This window comes from Anas platyrhynchos, chromosome 1, assembly GCF_047663525.1.
Source record: "Anas platyrhynchos isolate ZD024472 breed Pekin duck chromosome 1, IASCAAS_PekinDuck_T2T, whole genome shotgun sequence".
In the NCBI taxonomy this organism is placed as follows: Eukaryota; Metazoa; Chordata; class Aves; order Anseriformes; family Anatidae; genus Anas; species Anas platyrhynchos.
Window position 1 is genome coordinate 87,183,189 of NC_092587.1, and position 21,198 is coordinate 87,204,386.

At 39.6% G+C, this 21,198-nt stretch overlaps 1 protein-coding gene across 44 annotated transcripts in view; it reads left to right on the forward strand.

Annotated features, from left to right (window-relative positions):
- The window catches only part of ZBTB20 (zinc finger and BTB domain containing 20), a 522,330-nt gene that overhangs the window by 176,728 nt on the left and 324,404 nt on the right, over window positions 1-21,198 (forward strand). For 36 of the 44 annotated variants that reach the window (XR_005267038.2, XR_011812419.1, XR_011812426.1 and 33 more), the window contains one exon: window positions 7,731-7,806. The exons of 4 other annotated variants lie outside the window; for them this stretch is intronic. The gene's annotated coding sequence lies outside the window, so the exon portion shown is untranslated. Of the gene's footprint in view, window positions 1-7,730; window positions 7,807-19,126; window positions 19,176-21,198 lie in introns of all 44 variants that reach the window. 4 more of the 44 variants (XM_038182031.2, XM_038182010.2, XM_038181975.2 and 1 more) reach the window with 1 other exon arrangement.

The following is a 21,198-nucleotide window of genomic DNA, read 5'->3' on the forward strand; positions in this document are numbered from 1 at the left end:
TAATTATGCTGTTGCTTTATTAGTTAAATCTTTGCAGGATGTGGCTGGCAGTATAAACCTTTTTGTTGTTTTTACTAATAGTGAAAGTAAATGGAATGCTTTTTTCTCCTCTTTCAAATATTATTTCCTGTTCTGAAGCAATGATTGGTTTAAATCATTGCTGATATGCTTTTTCTGTATTGTTTCAAGGGGGGAAAAACATTACAGTGGAGCTTTACCAAATCATAATGCAGGAGCCGAACTTTTGTACTGCCTCAACTTGGTCTCAGTTTCACTTCTTGTAAAACGATGTCTAATTAAACAGGAATTATGTATGTGGACTTCACTGGGAAGTATTTGAAAGTTTAAGCAGCAGGTTTACAATACAGTCCAAAGGTCTCAAAGTCCTTTGGTATTAAATTTCCAAGATTTCTGAGATGAATGAAATGGGGGGGTTTAGTAGCATTGTCCCTGTAATATTGAATCTTAATAGCCTGTACAATAAGATATTGTTCAGTATCCTCCTTGGGCCTTGAGCTTAATATGGTAGTTACATAAACTGAAATAATGTGAAACTTCTGGCCATGGTTTATGCATGACATTGTGCAAGTTGAAGCTGGTTTTGGACTTCAGGTTAACGGCCTACTGGCAAAAGTACATAACGTGCCCAAGTAAAAGTGCAGCGATTTGTGCCTCTGCACAAAAGGTAGGATAAACCTATTCCACATACAGCCTGGAAGTGTCCTGGTACCACTTGAGGTGCACCTGCTTGCATGAAATCCAAACCTAGCCCGTAGTCCTGGCTTTACTTTCTATTACCTGTACATTTTACTAAAAGATAACTTGTCCTATCTTACATGTCCTGATTAGAAGTTAGTCTTTATTCTTGGAGTAGCACAAGTAAGTTGGGGCTGCATATTCTGTGCAAGGAAAAGGATGCTCCTGTGTTAGTAAGAGAAAGGGGGGGGGGGGGGAGAGGAGGATGTGATGAACTTCATGCCTTGCTGCTGTTATGGAGTTTATCCTGAATATATTCAACTGTCATATTTAATTGCTCAACTTTAAGGGATGTTGCAAATTCAGAATAAAGATTTATCACTCTGATCTTCTCCGCCATATGTCCAATGAGATGAAAAACCACATAGCAATGAACATACATTTCACCTCAGAATAATGCCTGTCATGCAAGATCTTGCCCTTTAATAGATAAGGGTCAGACTGAACCTCTTCAAGGCAGGTCTGTAATGGAAGTGAAAGGGAGAGGGAGTACCTACCCATTATACAGCGAGCGTTATGTGCATACAGTGTCTCTGTGGGGACAGCTCAATGTCACCTCCTGTACTACAAATCAGCAATGAAAAGGCTTTGACTGTTCAGGGAGGGTGGAAATTGAAGATGAAAATTAAAGAAGTACGCTGTTTACAAAGAAGAACTTAAAGACATTGTATGAGATTATTTTAAGCTTTAAACTTTAACCATTAGAACAAATATCCTTACTCTAAGAAAAGAAGCTAAATGATCTTGCATGACCACAGTGGCAGCAATTTTGTTTTTAGTTTGCTTTGCAAGGGAGCAAGTTTCACAACCAGACCGTGCTGGTGCAGAGTAATGTGACATAGTCATATGCTCACATAGAGAAAACTCTGTATTTTGAAGTTCAAAACCAAATTTTATATCAGTATTCAACAACTTTAAATGTTAAGATACTATTAAATACTGCATTGTTCTGGCTTGTACACGTCTCTGTCATTTGGATCTTAAGATTTTGATCCTTAATACCCTTTTGCATTTGACACACATCTTATTTCAGAATCATCAGTTTAGGATGCTGTCAACATTTACATTTTTTTTCTGTTCCTTAATGAATCTGTTTAATGATAATAATCCTAGCCCCATTGCGAGGCATATGAGTAGATTTTTCTTTCTATTCTTATCTAATACCATTGATTAATAACTCATTGCTTCCTATCTGTCAGACGGTTCTTATCCACCTTATTGTATTATTATCCAGACCATAATTCTCTAGTCTCTCTATGAGCTTCCTGTGTGGTACTGTGTCAAAGGCCTTGCTAAAATCCAAACAAATTATATCCGCCACATTTCCTTTATCCGCCCAGTTTGTCACTACACTGAAATACCCATCACAATGAAACATTTATTGATGTAAGTTTCTGTGTTAAACCAGAATAAATGTGAAGGTTCTGCTGTGATTATATGATAGAGCCTGCTTCTTAACAGGTATTATCATTTTATGCACTAAAGATAATTTGAGCCATGGGAGATGATACCATTCAACAGGAGCAGTGAGGCTGTGAAGATCAAAGCATTATGAACCTTGAAAAGAATTGGGAGAAGCTTATATGCTACAGTAACTTGTGAAGGGTATAAGCGAAGACCTCGATCTGCATTCCAAGAGATGTTCAGAGAATATCAGCTTCAGAGCTGCTTCGCAAAAAAACTGTCTTCAGAGGAAGAATTGTTTGGGCAAGGCCTCGTGAAAGCTGCATGCTGTCACTGTTCCTGTTCCTTGGGAACATAAACAGGATCTAGGGACAGCTTGTGCAAGAAAACAGTTGGAATAGGGAATATCATGGTTTTCAGCAGCCAACTTGATTACCATCATCACCCCCGCGTAGGAGGAAAGCTTCAAGAGGTATTTAGAAGGATGCTGGGACCCACCTGGCTATAGCATAACCATCGGCTGAACTGTGCACTTTGGGAGTCCAGGGCAGGTCTTAAGTGCAGTTATAGAGAGACTAACTCTTCAGTGGGTTGAGAAGTTCAGCTACTAATGTGCTGTCACAGCTGGGCTTCTCAAGTACTTCTTGCTTACTCTGTTAACAGTAGGAATAAATGAGAGGGGTGGACTATGGTATTAAGGCATCCAATGCCTTTAAAACCAGTACCTATTTTGGAGGGACCACAGGGGTCAATTATGCATCACAGCTTTTTTTTGTTTATCTCTGATTTTCTGAAATCTGGATTTCAAGGAGTGTTGGTCTTAGCCTATAGGAGGTATTTGTCATACTTGAATAAAAACAGTTTAGATGCTGCTTTTTTTTTTTTTTTGGTGGGGTGTAACCAGAAGAAAAGTAGCCAAAAATATGCCTTTTTCCCCATCAAAATGCTTTTCTAACTGAAACAACCATGGCTTGGAAGCTAAAATTTGTGATGGAGAGCGAGTCTTCTCTGGGAAAGTAAACTTAATAGGTGAATGCCATAAGGAAGATGAAATCTCTGTGGGTGCGCAGCTTTGCAGTGAACTAATAACAGATGGAAATTTATTGTTTTGACAAAGAAACCTTCAGTCTGCTGTTGTCCTTTATTGCAATGGCAGGAGTTCTTGTTCCCAACATAGTTCTGTAGGTTGTCTTCTGCTCAAACCACAAAACCCAGGTTTCTTCCATCTGCAGCCCTGTGAGCTGGGTTGGAGCCACAGTCCTGGCTTTGGATGATGCCCAGCTCAGCTCCCTGGCTGATAGTGGGGCTGTATCTGAGATTGCTGCTATACCCTATAAATGGCCACGAGTTGAAAGAGCTGGAAATGAGCAAAGCTCATAGATTCTTTTTAAAGTGTACAAAGGGCTTCAGTTCAGGAAAACATCCCTGTTTGGGAGGATTCTTTAGGCACAGACGTTAACTTTTTGTTTTCTTACACTATCCCCTCAAGACAAATGAATGGTGACACAAAATGAACCTATATATGGAGAAAAGACTCTTGGACTAATAGCAACTGAAGTACGTTCACCTTAAAAAGCACAAGAGCGTAATGCTGCATCTACGTTAATAAGATTTATTCTTTTGCATTACTAATGAGCCTAGAGAGAACATTGTATATGCGGGTTCCAATTTCAAACTTTGCTTGTTTGTTCTTACATGGTGAGCCTCTATGGCATAGACTTCTCTCTCTGATTTCCGTGACACAGTTAGGGACATGACCCTGTTTACGTTTTCAAATCTAAAATGCCAGAAAGTAATCATACCCTAAGTCACTGTCCATATTCTGAGGTTGGAATGAAGTCTCTTGACTGGCCTCTGAATTTATTTGAAAATTATCTTGAACCTAATGGGGTTGATTTTTTTTTTCTTTTGTTTCCCAGGTTCTTTAAAGGGGCTTTCTTATTGTAATCAATGAGGTTTTTCAAAAGTAAGGATATCAGTATTTTACACTGTGTGAATTGTTATTTGTGGCAGTTGCTTCAGCATTGATTTGCAATTCTAGGAGCGAGAGCAATGGTATGAGCAATTGACTTACACCATCAGTCAATTGATCGATGTCAATAAGCGTTGTGCTATATTCTCTCCTACCCTTGTCTCTCCCCATAACTAATCAACTGCATATGATTTTCATTAACCTCCTCCAGCTGACATCAGGTATTCAAAGTAAATCAAACTCTTGCAGATGCAGAACTTCCTTATTGCTAAGAGACAGGTTGCAAAAGGCTGAAATCTTCTGAGATGTTTTCTGATAACAAACGATTGTTTTTTATTTAATTTTTAGGTGGAGTGAATGTGGTTTTTATGAAAGTGGGGGACTAGACCACTACTATTCGTCAGGCACAGCAGAGTTAGTTGCCATATAAGCCATGAAATATTGCTGATAAACTTGTCATGTACACTCAGTAGCTTTGCTTTCACAATTGTCAGGCTTTATGGCAAGCAAAAAAAAAAAAAAAAAAAAAAAAAAACAAAAAAACATGAAAAAGAACAGTGAAACATGTTTACCTTCCTGTGATTTGTTTTTGAAGCATTTGCTGAGAGCCAACACTTGTTCTCCTGTTAATGCTCTACAAATGTACCTCATTTCATACTTCTCATTCCTGCAATTCCAGCTTTTTGGGCTTCTCCAAAGCAGACGTTCACCAGCTGTTCTCGAGGCAGGTTTGTTTCTTGCTTTTCACCAGGGGATGACGGCCCTCTTTTAGGACAGGGATCTCCTGCCCTGCAATGCTAGGCACACTCACCAGCAACATCTCTGCTTTTACTCCTTGCTCGTGCATGCTTTTCCAAATCATTTCATCCCAAGGTCATGAGTTCCTTAGTTTGCAAACATACGGTTAAAATGGCAGCAATTGGTATCCTGTGCTTAATGAGGCTTTCTCTGGGTTTTGCTTTGGGTTTACCTCCAACTCGTAGCTAAAATAGCTCTTTACGGCGCTCTGGCTGTGCGTGTTGTACTTCAGGTGTTGTGTTAACTACGGTTATTTAATTGAAGTTTTTCAAGATGGCAGTTAAAAGGGTCTCACGGTGAGTTGTTTCCGAGGCTCCATTTCTTTTAATTGGTGGGTCGTAGCGTGTGCCGGTGACGCCTGCCTTGAGGAGAGGGAGTGCTTTCTCTGAAAGCACCGTGCCCCGCTGCTCAGCATACAGGCTAATGCTAGATGTTGTGTTTCCTTGTTTCTCTTTCCAATTACAAGAACAGAAAGGACTTTGGGTTAGAGCTCTTCGGAAAACGCGTCAACGTGCGGCCGTCAGGAGGGTACGGAGCATGCGGAGAGGGGGCTGTATCTTTGTGGTTTCATAGGAGAGGGCAAAATGCTTCCTCGTTCTCTACAAGAAAATGGGGATTTGGACAAAACTCACTGCGATGAAGTTCATGTACCAATTTATTCCTATTTAGGTCATCAGAATAGGGCTTCAGTGGTGCAGTCTGTATGCTGGCTCTCTATACAGGGATACATTTCACCCTCAGTGAATGCTCTTTGTTTTCTCAGTTGAGGTCAGTTTTTCATTGCATTCATTAAAAGAAATAGCTCTGGATTGCAAATACCACTGCCCCTCTCCTTCCCAGCCAGCAAGCCAGCATTACAGTTCTTAAGATGTTAGAAAAGGGGGTAAATTTGGAAGGAGAAGGACAAGAAAGGAATAGAAGTTCAGAGGCTGAAGCTGTTATTGCTCATCTGGTGGTTGTGCCTCTGCCTGGTACTGATGGACTTTACAACTTTTTTTGCTTGGATTTCTCCCCTGTTCTGCTGTGTAGCTTCCTAGATGCTGATCAGGAGAGAGAAGGGTAGTTACGTGATGTAAAGATTGCATAGGGAACGAGGAATGTGTTTCTCAGATGATTCCTCTTGCCAAGCTACTTCAAGAAAAAATTCATCCAAGTCTTCAAAGGTTATTATTTATCCTAGGACCTCTTGTTGTGGAGTCTTGTTCTTTTCATCTGAACATTAAAGATTTTGTTCTGTGTAAGATTTGGTGATCCTTGCTGTGCGCTCCCTTCAGGTGCTCTCTGCATTGCCTCCTGCTCTTTAATACATCTCATCTTGACAGAGTTAAGCCTTAAAATAAGTTCCAGAGCTCGCTCACATTTGTAGAGTACCCGTGTGTGTGATGATGTTTGTATGACAGCGTATCGCATGATATAACTTTCCCTGGTAAATGTTTGTGGGGCAGGATTAGGTATAACACTGAAGCATGGAGAACTGTTTTGTGTCATTGCTTTTTTGTTGTGGTGCTCGGTTTTGTTTCTTTGGTTCTTTATTTGTTATGTTAATATTTTATTTTTTTTTACTCATTTGAGAACAAAAATAAAATTTCACTTAGGAATTGCCCCCGAACTGTGGGATTTTCAAAATCAGTATTAGAATTGCATCCAGAATTTGTTTGCGGGTCTCTGTCTGAGTGCTGCTGGTGAAGAGAATAGCTTTGACACTGAATGGGGTAAATTCAGAAAGTTCTGCTGTCATCTTTTTAAAATAAAAATTGAGCAAGTTTTGATTTATTCCTTTAATGAATCACTGCTGTGTTGCATGTGTCTGTGTATAGGTGTCCGGTTTGTTATTATGAGGTCAAATCCTGACAACTTACTGCAAAATTGTTTTAATTTATTATCAATACTTTTTGTTTTTCTCATTTCTCCTAGGTTTGGAGCCTTTATAATTAGGTATAATTAAAACCACAGGTTTTAAACTCCAGTCTAACGTTTAAGCTCATCTTTATGGTGCAACCCCTGGAGTTTTATTGTCATTCTAACTGTATTTTGAAAAAAATATATATTTTTTTGCGTTTGTTCAAATGCTTCGTCTACAGCTACCACTTCTTAATCATCTGTTTTGTGCAGTGGAATAATGATGTTTATTTTACACGATAAGAAACTTTGCAGTTTTGTAGAGTAGCTATTTCATATCCCTTAACAAATGGGTGCAAGGGACCTTTTGCCTCGTACACTTGAAAAACAGCTTTCCTCTTTTGGAACTTGTCTTTCTTTCTCTGCTCCTCCATGCAACAGTCTGAAAGTGCTACATGCTGTAGAACGGATTTAAAAAAAAAAAAAAGTTGGCTGGCATTATGTAAAACCATATTTTCCCTTTTGGTGCGTATGTTCTGGTCCTAGCAATGTCCTTGTTTTGCTGAAATTAACATTTTTCCCCTCACAGTCATTGGTATGTGATGGTGTTTATCTGTCTTCTTTAATTGTGATGCTTTTTTTTTTTTAATTATAAGTACAAGGTTGATTGTTAAAATTAAGTGGCAGAAGGCTTCTTTCCGAGTTATTCAGAGATCTTTTGCTGTAGAAATATATTTTACTACTCTCAATTGCCTTTTTTCTCCCTTCTTCTTTCATAGCAAACTACTCTGGGAAGAGGTTCTTTTAACCAAAAAAAAAAAAAAAAGAGGGAGGAAAAAAAAGGCTACGCTTGACTGATAATGCATTGCTTTGGATGGTGAAACATTATGAAAGTTTAATTTTTAATTAAATCTGAAATACCAATTATAACTGAAAGAGATTTTAACCTGTTTCTTTTCAGACTGCCTGAAGTTACATTGTAGATGCTGAAATCACTGCACCTTAAAAACAAAAAGATTAAACTGCACTGCATTCTTGTAAGTAAAAGCTTTTCCGGTACCTTTTGTGTGAGTATTTTTCCTCAATATGCATCCAAAGTGTTAGCACAGTAACTGGTCTTGGATAAAGGTCAGAGTCCCCTTGAATAGGATTTAGAAGTTCAAAGGATGTTTTATTTAAAAATTAGAACTAAACTTAAATCGTTCAGATCTTTAATTTCAGCCCCCTGAATAGATCTTTCTTTTTCACTTCAATTTGAATATTATTAGGATTAATGTGTGTCTGTTGACGTACAGTTCCTGTGGCTTTGTCAGTGAGGATTTCTGCACTTTGTTGTAGAAAGAGATTCCTCATAGCATAAAGTATAATTTATTTTCTTTTTCTGATGTCATAATCAATTTTTGTCCCTTATATAAGAAAAAAATGAACAACTTTCTAATGACATCACAGGAGGCTTCATCTGCTTTAGGACATGGATGAAAGCAGAATTCTTTTTTTTGTCTGTTCTGAGATGCAACAAAACAGTCAAAATAATGTCTTGTGTCTCAGCAAGAAAGGAGTCTCTTTCTAAAAGCATAGTTGCTCCATAAGTGCAAGGCAGATTGTACATCTACCCTCATTTAGAATCTGTTTACCAAATGTATTTGGGTAAATAATTATGATTTGGAACTTCAGTGACTGAAGAACAGGCAGGCAAAACAGTATTGAGAAATGTAGTAGATTCAGATGCTCTGAATTTAATGAAATAACATGTGAATAAAAATCCATGAGTTTGTAGATAGTAAGAAAAAAATGTTTTTTAGTTGGGCAGTGCAAAGCTGTGGAATATTACAAAGCAAAGTCAGTTTGTTTTCTTGTTTGAGATCAAAATGTACAGTCTATAATGAAATCCAGAGACTTTTCCCGAAGTGGTACTTTTGTACTTCAGTATTAAAATATTTTAACTATTCCATGGGATTTTTCTTCTCTCCCTGCACCCCTTCTCCCTCCCTCCCCCAATTTTATTTTATTTTTTTTTTAATTGTATTTTAGTGATTTATTTTAAACTCGCTGAAGGGTACAGTACACTGTGGGCAGCGAATACGTGCCCCTTCCAGTGTGGAACGCCAAGCATGACTCAGGCAGGCAGATTGTGCCATTCTGGCTCGACTCCATTGTGTTTTTACATTACTGGCAAGGGCCATGCCATTGTGTTGCTTAAATATTGTGCATTAACTGCAGGCTGTGGCCAGTGAATTGTATTTAACATTTTCTGCTCATCATTGCTGAATATCTGCCACGAACAGCTTCCCTGGCCGTGAGAGGTTAACCTTACAATTAAACCAGTGGCCTAAACTGAACACATTAATGGGTCTGTTGGGTCCAGCAACAATTTAAGGGGAGGTGTTAGGGAATGGGGGGAAAAGTTAGGGGACACTTGTGAATCTGGGAGTACTGAGTTTCAAAGTTGTCTTGAAATTTTGTGTGAACGACCAGGATAATTTTTATTGGAAAGTAATAGTATTTCTCTTTCCAAAATGCAACAGCAGAGCAAGGAGTGAATTAAAGCATGTTCTTTGAATCCATAGGATCCAGATGGTCAGTAAGTCCTGTGCAGACAGCCCTAAGGCAAAACACCAGGTAGCAATATAAGGGCCTGATGGATGCTGCTGGCTGGAATGGGCTTTTTCAGTCAGGGAGGAGATGACAGTCTAAGCTTTTGAGGAGGAATAAATACACAAGTGTAGAACTCTCGTGCAGGAAAAATACAAGCATCTATCTTATCAAGGGTGGCAAATAAATCAAGGCAGAAATGTTGAGCAGGGTAAATTAGAAGTGAAACTGTGAATGGAGTATGGGTTCATGACTCCAAATCTCTTCTGTTCAGCCCAGTTCTTCTTTCCATTCCATGACATAGAGGTGTCCAAGTGTCTAATCTTTGAGTTTCTTGCCATATTGGGGTTTTTGTTTTTTCCAATGTTTTCTATCCTTGGCATACAGCCTGTAATAGAGACGAATAAGGGGGGAGAATTTTTATGTATACGCACGTATGCTGTAAAATGAGGCTGTGATTCTTGCTGTACCTCATGTCTACCTAACTATGGGACACCCTCATTATAAACAGAAATACGCTTAAGATTTTTCTTACATATGTTCACTGTAGTCAGGTGTCTCTAATTCTGAGATCTTCAATTAAGTGAATTCAAGTATGGGTTCCCAGTATTAACCTGAAGACAGTATGAAGAAAAAGCAAGCCATGCTCTGGTAATTTTCTGGTGTGTTGTTTTGCTTTTTTGTTTGTTTGTTTTGTTTTGTTTTAATTGGAGTTCTTTAATTCAAGGGTGGAAACCTTGTTTTAGTGTGTGGATGTCTCTGAAGTAACAGCTTAATATAAAAGAGGCCAAATTTTCAACTGGTATAAAAACGTTCTTGACTTGATACATGGCATTAGAGGAGAGCACAGATTCACAACACGTGAACATCTGGCAGGCAATTGCATAAGAATACAGCCTTTTAAATGGAGTGCAGGCATGCTCCTAATGGGAAAGGTCTGTGGGCTTGATTCTTCTTATGCTGGGTGCTCAGCTCAGCTATGTACTAAAATTACATAGATTAATAGGCAAGTAGATTCACTTTAGCTCCACAGGACTACTCAAATGCTTAACTTTAAAGATGTGCTTAAGTACTTCACTGTTTGCAATTAACCCAAAATAGGATAAAGTCCACTATGAGGAGTTAGTTACCTCTGCTGGCATTCAGCATGTACCTTGTTTTAGAATGAGACAGAAGGGAAAGCATTTTGTGTGTGGAAGAAAAAAAAAAACTGTACGCACAATGAAATCATACACAAGAGATGCACTGGATGTGCTCTCAAAGCAATGCTTGTAGTTATGCTGCCCTTGGCTAAGACCAATAAAGAACATACAACGCATTATTTTTGTTAAAAAGTGAGATTTTTCATAGTTTCAGTCTTATGTGGCCTTGTGGTCTGATGACTGACCAAGAGATCTGATGATCTAATTTTGATGGATGCTGGCTCCTTGAGTGGCATTGGACAAGTCATTTAACCTCTTGGCGCCTTGTTCAGCAGATCACTTCAATCTGGTTCGTGCTGATACAGCTCTGTGAACGTTATTGAGGTTGCTTTTTGCAAAGCTCTTGCAGGAGAAATAGTAACCGTTGTTATTATTAATAAGTATATTGTGTAGACAAAACACGAGGGAAGGAGATACAGCTACTCATGGGGGTGATCTTTCACAACTCACTTGTGCCTTTGTTTAATTCCATCACTCAAAGGTATCAAGGCCAACTCCAATTTACAGAAGTGTTCCTCATGTCACTCTCTCCACTGTTGAGTATTTTATTGTTCGTGTTCTCTCTGTCTGTTTCCCTGCTACTTCCCTCCATGCTGAATTAACCTTGCATACCAAACTTTATTCCCTTTTTCTGTATTATACAGCAGAGACATTTGTGTAGACTCCAAATTACAGAGAACAAATTCGTTTTGTCTACTGATTGTTTGCTGTTGATGTATGAAACAGACAGAAGACAGTTTGCATTTTCATAAGTTCAGCTGAGCTTGCAGGCATAAGGAGAGGAACAGGCAGAACCCAAGCCAATGTGACACAGTAAGCTGGCATCCCCGAGTGCATACGGCGTGTGTAGTGTCAGGACGTCAGGCCTAGGAAGGGCTTCGTCCATCACAGCAGTGCTTTTAAATGAAGGAAGAGTTTTGAAGCAACAAACAAGGTACCCAACCACGTTCTTTGCAGCACAAGGATCCTTGTAGATCCTGATGGATAGGGGCTCTGCTGTATCCTCCCGTAACTTGCTGTTTTAACTAGAATTGCATGTCTAACACGTGCTTTGTTGAGCCCTGCACGTTCCCAGTTGCTATTCCTCTGACAAAATTTGAGCCCTCAATAGTTTACTAAGCCCTTTTTAGATGCAGGAGTGGCTCGTAGAAATGGCATTGGAGAAGACTTGTTTGAATGTGAAATAAATATGGAAGTATGCTTCCTTTGAAGAAAGATCAGTATCTTGAGGCTGACTGCCACTGAGGAATTGTTTCAGCACTAACAAAGAGAATTAATTTTGCCTTTTCCCCTTCCTGTACCAAGGCATTAATCCATAAAGTCGTGGGGATAAATTCTGCCCTGATTTCTACCTGTGGAACCCCAGTGGAAATGAGGAGAGGTCATAAATGTTTGTCAAGGCAAAAATTGTCCAAGTCTTAACATCATTTAGAAAGCAGAAACTGTTTGATTGTTACCTGGCCCAGGGGTATGGGGATACATAGGAGTCCTACATGGCAATATATGCTTCCAGAAGTGTTGCTTTTGTTGTATATACTAAAGAGAGTAAGAAAAAATATTCTAGTGAGTGAGAAGTTATAATCAGGAGCACAGTGATTAATTGTTCTTCGTATCCACTGGGAGAAAGACCTAAAGAAATCAGTTCAATGAGCAGTGAAAATTACCAAGTTACATATTAAGAACCATGTTCTGACTGTGTAGGCAGTAAAACACGCAACCTCTAGGTACTGTGGAAGCAAGGGAGGTTTCTTTTTGAAGGAGTGGGTTGGAAAATCACCTCTGGGGGTGTGCCATAAGACAGATGCTGGACTAGATGATTTTTGTTGTTCCCTTGCATTTGTCTGATTCAGCATACCGTTTGGGAATGTTGGTATGTGGCTAGTACATTCCTGATTAATAAAGCTTAATGTTCCCAAAAGATCCCTAGGGTTCTCATTTTTCCATCCTCTCATAACTGAAACCATACTGTCTCTTCAAAGATTTCAGTGGGCTGCCAGCATTTCGATTTGACCCTTCTTTTTTTAGAGAAGGACAGGGGAAGGAATTGTGTAGACACCAAATAACAGATTTTTTTGGTTGCTGTGAGCCTTTTTTTTTTTTTTTTTCTTCCCCAGTCAATGTACTAATAATGCTGATTTGTTTCAGTCACTGTTTTTGAAAATTTGGATGACACTCCAGGTATAGCCTAGTACAAAACTCTGCGATACGGACCATGGAAGTGGTTTAAAGGTGCAAATACGGCTGATGATCAGAGCGAGCATGTAACGAGGCTGGCGTAAAGCAGTCTGCAAAAAGTAATTTCTCGGGAGATAATGAACTTTCAGTTTTCTGAATTTCCATGCAAACATACTTGAAAGATATTTTCACTTTGTGAAACTGCCAATCTCAAAGTACAATTGTCCAGCCTGATAATGTTGTTAGCTCTCAGGTTGGTTTTAATCAGTCCCATCCACAACTTAGCACAAAGTAGCGCTGGAAATGATTGTTGATCAAGTCTATCATGTGTGGTGTGTTGTTTTTTTTGTTCTCTTGCACATGTTTAAGGGTGGTGTTTGTTATTGTTCCAGGTCTCTATGTTAAGAGTATCAATTGTAGCGTACAAATGAATAGAATTCTGACTTTTATCACAGGTGGCAGCTCTTGTTTTTACAGAATAGCGGCCACAACAGATGAAGATAGGAAAATGGCTCTCTAGTGTGTGGTTGCTTTAGTATATAAAGGAATATGGGTTGTGATTCACTCGTATTAAAAAGGCATGGGAATATCAGCACTGATTCCCTCAGTAGCACTACTGCAGTAAGTTGTAAAACACTTCGGTATTTCAGCACCTGAAGATATTATGGTGGAAGTGGAAAATATCTCACTCCATTTATCAGAGCATTTGCTGGTCTAGCTTCGAGATAAAAGAAAGACTACAGATTATTGAGCATATATCATGATTATAAAGACCATTAAGCATATATTATCTTCGGGCAGAGATGCCCCTGGATAAGCTACAAAAGGAAAAAAAAAAAAAAAAAAAGAAAAAAAAAGATGATACATACAGGCCTGGCCTTTTCCAGTTTTCCAGTTCCTGGCCCTCTTATTTTGTTCTATCCAACTGAAATTCTTCAGCTAAACCAGTATATAATGGGAGGGACTCCACAGAAAGGCACTGTGGTTATTCCACGTTTGCATCAGTGCCCCTGGGGAGACTCTCACTGAATCATTTTGAATTTCAGAGCCTGATGTAGGGCAGTCTGATGAATGTCATTTACCCAAACTTTCTGGTCTATTTGCTTCATCAGTGTAAGTGGTCTTACTCTGAATTTCACTATAGAGGATCTGGTTCTTTTTATTGCCCTCCTTTCCGTCATTGCCCCTGTAACTAAATAATAGATTTAAATCTCAGTAGTATCAAAATTGATCTATTGTTTTCATCAGTTTCCACTGGCACAAGAGAGATCAGAATACTTACTTATTTTTAAATAAATCATCTGCAGAGCTTTGCTGCTGACATGTTCGTGGCTTTGGTGCCAATGCAAGCTCTGCAGGGTCTTCAAAATCCTGACAGGATGCGCTGTCATTCCGTATGTTTTGGTAGTTCTGTATTTCCTCACGACAAAAGAATCTCTCGTTCTGTGCGTGTCATTATCCTATAGCATTTTGGTGATCCTGTGGTTTAAAAGTACCTAGCTGTTGCTCCTTCCCTCCTCTCTTTATACCTGTCTTGTTTAGGAGCCTTCAGATGTCAGCAAGATAGCCAGGTTGGAGATAGCGAGCGCTTGGCAGGTCAGTCTGTGCTGTTAAAGGCTATTGCAAAAGTATCTGGCTTTGCAGAGTGTTTGTGTCAGTAATACTGAAGGCATCACTGAATCAAAATTTCACTGAGCTTTCCCCAGCAGGCTATTTTTTTTATTATTATTATTTTCTCTCTACATAATGTTTTCTTAGGAATTTCATTCCAGCTCATGTTTGCATGGAAATTCTGAATAATGTAATTACTTTGTAAAATGGAAGAGCGTTATTTTATTTTGCCTCTTTTAAGACTGGCAGAACCTTTCCATGGAATTAGGCGTGTAATTCCCAGCAGTGACAGGATTTTTGCACCAGATCCCTCAATGTCATCTCTGAATATGGACCATTTGAGGTCGCGATCCTGCAGTCCCAGTTGATTTAGGTGTGGGGTATAGTGGCACAGTTCCTGTGAGCGTAGGTTGCAAGATCAGACCATCAATGGGAAAACCTGCCAAACTTCATTCTCAGAGTCTGAGCCAGAGACAGATGAATTCTCATCTCTGCTCGGTTTCCTTTTCCATTCATTAGGATTTCTAGTGTGGAGGGTAATCTGTTTTGTCATGTCTCTTGCCCTCTTTTAATACAAAACTGGCCTTCTTATGTGTGAATGGCTGTCATTTCTCCAGAACAAATGATACCGGATTCCTGAAGCAAACAATTACAAAATGATTACCCCTTGAGCTGACTTAGTGTGCAGATGACAGCTTCTGCCTAGATGCAGTTAACAACTGGAGGGAATTTCCAGCAGTCAGACATCACACAAGCCCGAGGAATGCAGAGAGGGGTGCTGAGGAACCCAGAAATCAGGTGACCGTGAGGGTGTGGGCTTGCATTAGTGTGTCATCCTGATGGAAAATACAGCACAATTACAGGTGAGAAATCCCCAGGTCTCAATAGGCAAGGCTCCTATAGGTACTGATTTATGCATGGATAGCACTTGGGTGTGCCGTTGGATTTGTGCCAGTGCCTCTTTGCCATACAATATTGACCCCAGAAATGATACTATTTGCTGTCTCTTCCTTGTGTTTGTAGTTTAGAGAACACTATTCTTCACAGCTATCTCTGCTTCTATTCTGATCATGCTTGCCATTCACGAAGACATTTATTTGCTGTGAAAATCTCCTGTTCTGTTTACTGGTCTTGGTTATGCTGTGGTCTTCCTGAGCTCTACAACTTCACTGAAGAAAATCTGCCCGCACCCCTCTAGGTATCTAGCAAATATTTTGTTCCCTCAGGATACCAGTCACAGTGACTTCAAATGTTTTCCTGCCCTGTCCAGAGAATTGCTCTCTGGTAAGGATTCAGGATAGTTCTTAATACAGGAAGATAATCACAATTGGTATGTATGATTATAATCTGTAGCAAATAGGAAATCTCCTACATTAATGTGTATGTTTCTTGGAATAGTACTGGACCAGAGTTTTGTATTAGATAGTCCCTAAATTTCTCAGGTTCTGAAAAATTCATTTTTTTTCTCATATGTGAAACCTTAGCCTGTTGCAGAGATGAGGAAATGGATGGTGAAAGGTCCCTTCACTACAATGTCCAAATTTATCACAGGGGCTTTCAAACTAAATGCAGTAATGTTCAGGTGCTTGACTCTGAGGGGAATTCAAAGCCCAGAGGTAGGGTCTTTATCCGCTATTTGGCAAGTACTGAGGGCAAAGGTAAGAATCTCGCTGGGTGGAGTGCTGCCTGGAGGAAGCCAAAGGGAAGCTCTAGGGGCTAAAGGTTCGGTGATTCTTTCACAGGCAGGATTTCTTACCAGCAATTACACTGAAACACAGAATGGATCCTGTCCGGCTGCAGCCATTAGTGTCCCAGAGAAATCCAGGTGTGTCAGGTAAACTCTACTCTTTATGAAATTACCAGCTGCTAAAACACGTTTTTAGATCCCCCTATCCTTTCAGCTGTGTGACATCGGCATATATTTCCCATGCCTTACGATGGTGGAAAACATTTCTGATGTCCCCGCATTGTCAGACTGTCAAGGGCACAGCTATGTGATTATCATTATTGTGATTTAATTACATTTAAAAGCATTTACTTTCTGAAAATCTTGTACGCTCTCTCTGTCATAATGTTTAGAATGTATCTTTACCATACAGTAGTTATTCTTTAAGGCTCCTTATACCTAGGAAATCTTGTAAAAAGAAATATACTGGATAGCAGAACAGAAATTCCTTACCTAATGCTGAACTAATTCTTAGAGCTGCGTCGTGATTACTCTTGGAGGCACTGGTGGAAGTCTAGCAAGGGCAATGGACTTTTTCTCACGATCTCTCCATGATGAGATGGTAGGAGTCACAAAAATCTATCTTGTAAAAACACTGAGGCTCACTCACTTCTACGGCTCCTACTACTTCATCCCCACGTCTGAATGGGATAGGATTTTGCCTGTAACTTCCTTCTACTGCTTTCTAGAGAGAGCAACAGGGGAATGAAGTTCTGGGCAGCAGGTAAGCTGTGTGACAAAGCAAGTTTTCTTTGTAGCACACTGAGAGGTTAGGCAAACAGGATGTCACCTGCAATTGCCACCAGAACTCTGTTTACAGCCATTTTCTGATTGCTCGTCTCACAGATGGAGAGAAATCTTGGCCTCGATAAAGTCAGTGGGACTTTTCCACATTCCTTTCAGTGGAGCCAGGTTGTGTTGCAAATACATGTGCTTGAGCTGCCTGGCTCTGCAGGGTAGGTTATGGGATGCCTGCTGCATTGCATATGTGCATCAGTTCCCACCTCTCCAGCAGTGCCGCCTGGATGAGGGGCAGGTGCTGACTCTTCTGTCTGCCGTGTTATCAGCCTCAAGGTAAAGGAGGAAATGGAGGAAATTCCTCAGGTGATATAGAGAAAAACAGTTTACAGCAGAAAAATAAACATGTGATGCTCTATTTAAACTTTTTTTTTATAATGATGTAGAAGTTGTCAGGCATGTTTTAGCCCAGCAATGGTCAAATTAAGGTTTATTTCGCTTTTAATCTCCTCATTTTAGGTTGTCTGGAGTTCTTTTGTGAAAGTTCATAAGACTATATTGGTTAGAAATTATTCTCCCATCTTATCTAGCCCCGATTTAATATTAGCTAACAGAACAGATCTTTCTTCCGTGGAGCCAAGGAGGAACCAGCAAATTCCATGCCCAGTTCAGACAAACTGGTCCTCTGTGAGGCAGGGGCTGTGCTGAAAACCAGGTGTGAAATCCCCAGTCCATGCCTCAGTTTGGCTTTTCTGCTCCTCTGCAGCGCTGATCTGCAAATGGAGACTCCCGGGCTGATCGTTTTCGATGCTGAGCTTTCAAAACTGAGTGTGTGTTTGGCCTGGCTTTGTTTAAACTTAGAAAAATTAACAGAGCTCATTCTGCACATCTGAAATCCCAGTCTTCACACTTCCACAGAACATTTGAGCTAGCTTTATTTGCAAGTCTAACACTAATTCATGAGGCTGAGTTGACAGAAAAGGTAGATGGTACCATTACCTTTTAAGTAGGTCCTTCCTTTATTTTGGTGGGATTTTTGCTGGTATCAGTGCTTGGGAGTATTTCTGTGTTACTTTACAGTTTTCTAATCTCTCTCTAATGCTAAATTTCCTCCATGGCTTGTTTCTAAAGGCCACTTCCTTGAGGTTATGGTAAGACCTCAGTTAGACAGAGAGGGAGAAATTGTAAGAACCTAACCCAAAAATTCTAACACAAATCTTACCTAATACAAATTACGGGGATTTTGCTATATACAACATATAGATAACATATAACAGCTTCCTCTGTGATGGCCACACTTACTGGCTGTCACTGCTCAGTTTACTAGGCTGAGTTAAAATGGGCTCTTTGCTGCCCTGTAGATCTCTACCTGTAGACAGGGAAAGGAATTGTGTCCCCTCGCTCTCCACTTCATAACTACAATCCCAATTATCTTGTCAGAGGGATGTTTTTTATGGGAAAAAGGTAACATATCACCACAATAACTTCTGAACAGAGCTCTTGCCTGAGGACTTGGTGTAGCAGAGAAGGTTGTGTTTTACCTTCAGGCCCTGTACAAATAGAAATAGCTTGAACAGTGAGCCAGCAAAATGTGAAATTAAAGAGGGGCAAATGTACATTTACTTTTTGTATATTCACATTAATCAGGCATATCATTTTTATTTGGAAAAGACAGTTTCAAGAAAAGTAAAGCCATATCAATTAAAAATGTGAAGAGGGAAAATCAGAATATTGGTTTTGCGTGTGTATATTGTGTGGCTTTGTTTTCTTTTTTGCTTAAGTTCATCACCCGTATGTCGTAGTAATGTATGACATCGCATGCCAATCTATTTGTTAGACTGGAAGAGGCACAGGTTTAGGAAAGGTGAAGGTTCAGTAAGTACTAAGCTTATGCCTAGTGAATATTTTTTGGTCATACGGCATGCTGCTAGCCTTTCTATAGGGACATGCAATAATGCAAATATGAAAGCATGGAAGGGCTTACGTGGAAATTCTGATGGATTCATTTCTGTCTTTTCAATGCTATGGGAAAGTTCAGCATTTTTTCTAAATTCTGACTTCAGAAGGAAATGAGAAGTCCAATTTTCTGATTTTTAAATGCATCTCTAAAATGCAACAGAAGGCGTATTAGCTTACTAGCAAAAGTAATGGAAGGCTCAAAGTGTAAACCTCTAGAGATGCACACACAAAAAAAAATTAAACAACCCTGGGATCTGTTGCTTTTAGAAATGCTGTAAGGATAACTTGTGTGCTTTTTCAATGCTACAACCTGTATCTCTCTTTCTGACTTTCCTCTGTCATTCTTCTGTCCAGGTACACCTGATTCTCTGTCTTCTTTTGGGTTTCAAATAGTAGAATTCAGGTGAGCACCTCCCTTTTTGCTGACTAAGGCTACTCTAACAGATAGCTGAGTATTGTTGTGAGTGCCAGGAGGAATGACTGCTTTGTGGACAGATATTGTAGCAGACAGAAGTATTGATTGGGTTTCATTGTAATAAACATTGCCAGATGTTATCTCAGTGTGCACTGTTTACATTAGTAAATAAATAAATCCTCCAGAGCATAATTATTCTCTGTAATGTTTTTTCAAAAGTTTACTATTGTCTCCTTTTATATGTCTAAAGTGACCTTCCTCTGCTCTCTGTGTGGCTTGAGAAACTAATTAGGACATGTGAACCTAATTGTAAAATACAAATCCTGATCCACATTCAGATATCATATCAAGGCTGAGTCTAGGGTGTATGTGTACTAGCATCTTCTTTTGGGGTACTCTTTCTTCATCTGAGACCTTTTCTCATAGGAAATATGTGAACAGGTTTTTTTCACTGTTGTGTTACTGTCCATGCTGTTATCCAAGATAAACACCTTGTCATGCAAATGTCATGGTAAACATCTGTGTCCTCTTATTCTTGGCAAAGCCTCTCAAAACTGGTGGGTCACTTGATACACAAAATAATGATCGGATTCCAGCATAGGCGGAGTCACCAGTGCACGCAAGGCCAGCATGTTAGTTATTAAATAAGCTAAAAGAGCTCAAAGGATCTGAGCTTCCACAAAGGCGAAGACTCACGAGAGTCCAGATTTGCTCTTCAGACTGTGAATGCACAGCACATCATCACAGTGCACAGCAGATCAGCGAGGGCCTGTGTGGAGCTCCTGCGTCTACGCTTGGCTGGTGCTGCCTTTTTCCTTGCAAGAGGCATGGCAGATTGAAGCATACTTAGGTTTTGAGTTTCTTGATCCCTGCTGTAATCAGCTCTCCCCAAAACACCCAGCAAGTTCACAAGAGGTTTTTCAAAGTGTAGCTAGTAACCATAAAACTTTGTGCTAAATGAGAGCTGAAAATGTCTGCTTGGCCTTCCGAGCATGAGTTTTTTTTATTTCCAGTGAAACTCTACCTATTATGTTGAAGTACTGGTTCCTTGCTTTGCTAGATTAAGCCATCGTGTAATTTATCATCTTGAGTAATGTGTGCTTCCACAGACGTACAGGTTCCCTTGGCAAGTTGGCTCCCTCTGGAGACTCCCCAAAACATACTTAGAGCAACTTCTGTAGGTTTAGAAAGATGCCAGTGAGTATCTCAATTCTCTGCCAGTGAACCAACATTATTAACCTTACATCTCCCAAATTAAATAATCTTTCTCTGTCATATCTGAAGTTTAAATTCATATAAAAGATGTGCTTTTTCCCCCAAACTCTTAATAGTTTTATGGGTTGTTGTTTTTGTGTTTCTTCTGCTTAATCAGCTGAATTTAACTGTACTTGTTCTCTTTATTTAGCTACGTGTAGAATTATTCTATACATTTTACTGGAACTTCTGTAATGGAAGCACAAACAAATTGTGTTTATGTATGCATAGCTATCCTTTAAAATTTGGAGGGCTACCCATTTTTAATATTTTGTTTTAGTGGATAAAGACCATCAAACCCATATTTATTTTTCATTTTTAGTGTCTCCCCTTTTCATTGGCACAAAGGGGAACGAAGAAAAAATGAATAAATAGCCAAGGAAGAGGAAAATCTCACCTTCCCACCTTATTTCTTGTTGTGTATGTGAATGCTTTCAGCGATGCCTCTGAAAACTTTGAAGAGAGCTACTTGCTTCTGGAAATGCCTGTGTGGCATGAAGTATAGCTGTCCATTTAAAATGTGGCTCTATTTCTTATCTCACTTTCACTTTGAATAGTCAAGTGCACGTCCAAACAGCAACCACTGAAGGAACAAATTCGAGTTGCATGCAAACATGGCTCATCAACTGTGCATTTTTCCTGTTTCTAAGGAATAAAGATCACAAGTGTGAAATGAAACATAACAGGGAGGCACTGGAGTGCAGATCTGAAGGTGGAATTTGCATTGGCTGCACTTCAGCACAGATGGTAGAAAAAC